Source organism: Atta colombica, unplaced genomic scaffold (genome assembly GCF_001594045.1).
Source record: "Atta colombica isolate Treedump-2 unplaced genomic scaffold, Acol1.0 scaffold163, whole genome shotgun sequence".
NCBI classification, from domain to species: domain Eukaryota; kingdom Metazoa; phylum Arthropoda; class Insecta; order Hymenoptera; family Formicidae; genus Atta; species Atta colombica.
The window spans coordinates 881762-884149 of record NW_017259254.1 but is presented as its reverse complement, the minus strand read 5'-3'; positions in this window follow the sequence as shown (position 1 = coordinate 884149).

Below are 2388 nucleotides of genomic sequence, written 5' to 3'. Positions count from 1 at the left end.
ATTTGCTTATTTTTCGATGATTGCTGTAATAAAAATGTGGTTACGAATGTGTACATTTAATTTTCTAATTATTATTTTTTAAATCATTTTTAGATATTGGACATCCCGCCATTCCAGAAAATTATTATTAATTTATATGTATATTTTTTATGATAAAATACATGTAGATATTATGAGATGTAGATATTATATTTAACAAATTTTAATATTTGTCGATTGTTTTTTGATTTTTAGGTAATTTTTACCAAAGTATTTCATATTCTTTAAATAATGTATCGTGATTATATGAATTTAATTAAAAATGTGTGGGTAAAAAAAATTCGAGAGATAAGTCGAATGGGTACCCTCATATTAGCGGGATATTGATAATTAAAATTTTTGAAGCATACAGAAAAATAAGTTGTTAAATTTTATAATAAATATATAATAAATTTTTCAATATGAATGTTCTTTAAAATCCTGTTATTATCGAGTTCAGCTTATCTCGAACAGTTGGTACCCAAGAAACTTTTGTACCCATACATATAAAAAATACAATAATGCATGTATTTTATTATTATTAAATATATTCTTTCGTAACCACTATTTCGTAAGGAAATTTTTCTATTCTATTCATTTTTAATAAGTGATGGGTAGTTAAATATATTTTTCTCATGAATTTTAATATTACATTAAAGAAGTGATAAAAATGGTAATTGCAATTGACATGCTACCAAAATTACTATTTCATTACTATCGTAAGTGATCTGGAAGATTCAGGATTTCCAAGACTTAGCTCTTTTAACAAAACCGTTGGTATTTGACGGAATGCTTAATTTTTTTTGACAAATGGATATTGTGAATTTGATGTAAAAAGTTTGTTCTCCATTATGAAAATTGCTGTTCTTTATATCGGATACTAATTATGGCGTATCATAAGAAGGAACCTTGATTCTTTACATTTATTGAGATAAGTTATCTTGAACGCGATGAAAGTGCTATCATAAATATATTGATAAATGAAACTTTTTAACACAAGTTTATTAATAAGTTTTATATCCGCAAGTTAGTAATTAACAGTAAATACTTTGATTGAATTATTAGTATTTCTTCCGCGTTTATTAATTCATAATTTCATTAAACATTGGTTTAGAAAAATTTGTGTTATTTTCGATGTTTTCGTATAATCCTGCATTATTAAAATTTGTTAATTATGTTTCTATTATATCAAATTTGTATTATATTTTGAACAGAATTTAATAATTGTATATTGTATTATAAATAATAATTATTATTGTATTGAATTGTATAAAGTTATAATAAAGGATAATATTAAACAAATTGTGTAATATGATTGCTAATATTGTATTGCTAGTATTGTATTTCACTATTTATATTGCAATATAATTAGCGAAATATAATAAAATAATTAGACATAAAAATAAAAAATACATTGAAAATATATTTACCTGCAAAAACCGGCTATTAATGGCTCGTTTTTTTGTTACGGGTGAGTATACTTATTAAGAAAAGAGGACCGCCGATAAAATCGGCGGGGGTGGTGGAGGGCCTCTTCAGGTTGATTTGTTTTTATTTATTTAAATTTTCTTTACAACTTTAAATTATAATAAATGTAGTTTGCTACAATTACAAGAATTTCAACTTTATTCAATGGCTTGCAAATATATTTGGTAAAAACAGAACAACCTTTTGAATACTGTCAAAGATAGTATTAAAATTTGTATTTTAATGCAAAATGATTAGTGAAATAAGATAAAATAATTAGAAATAAAAATCTAGAGTAATATAAACATAAAAAAACAAATATATAAATACTCGCAAAAAGGACCGTTATAATTTATAGTAGTTTAATTACTGAAATCGCTGAAATAAATATTCAAATTAATAGAAATTTCAACAATTTCAACGATTTACTTTGCATCAAAAACACTGCAAAAAATTTTGTTGTTTGACATCCACTTCTTCAAAGAGGAATTGTGTGCGGTAACATTTTGCGATTTTTTTTGCAGGTTTTTTTTACAGATTTATAACAAGTTTTTGGTCAAGTCTTCTCTCTAAAATTATTCTCATACACATTTTTCTCTGATATGAAATAAATAGGCAAGTTCAAAACAGCAAAGTGGCTAGGAATTCTTACTGAATGAATGAGCATGATTAGTTCTTACCTGTAGATCAATCAATCATGTTTAATTATTTGATAAGCAGACCTAATCGCTTTGCCGACTTGAACTCGCTCAGTATAAACTGTGCATTTTTTTAATTCTTTCTTTTCCTTTTTTTTTACTTTTAATACAATACACTATGCAATAAGATATATTACAATAAATTACTTATACATTTTTCAGACAATCTAACAAAAAAAAGATTGCTTGTAGAAGCTCTCCATTA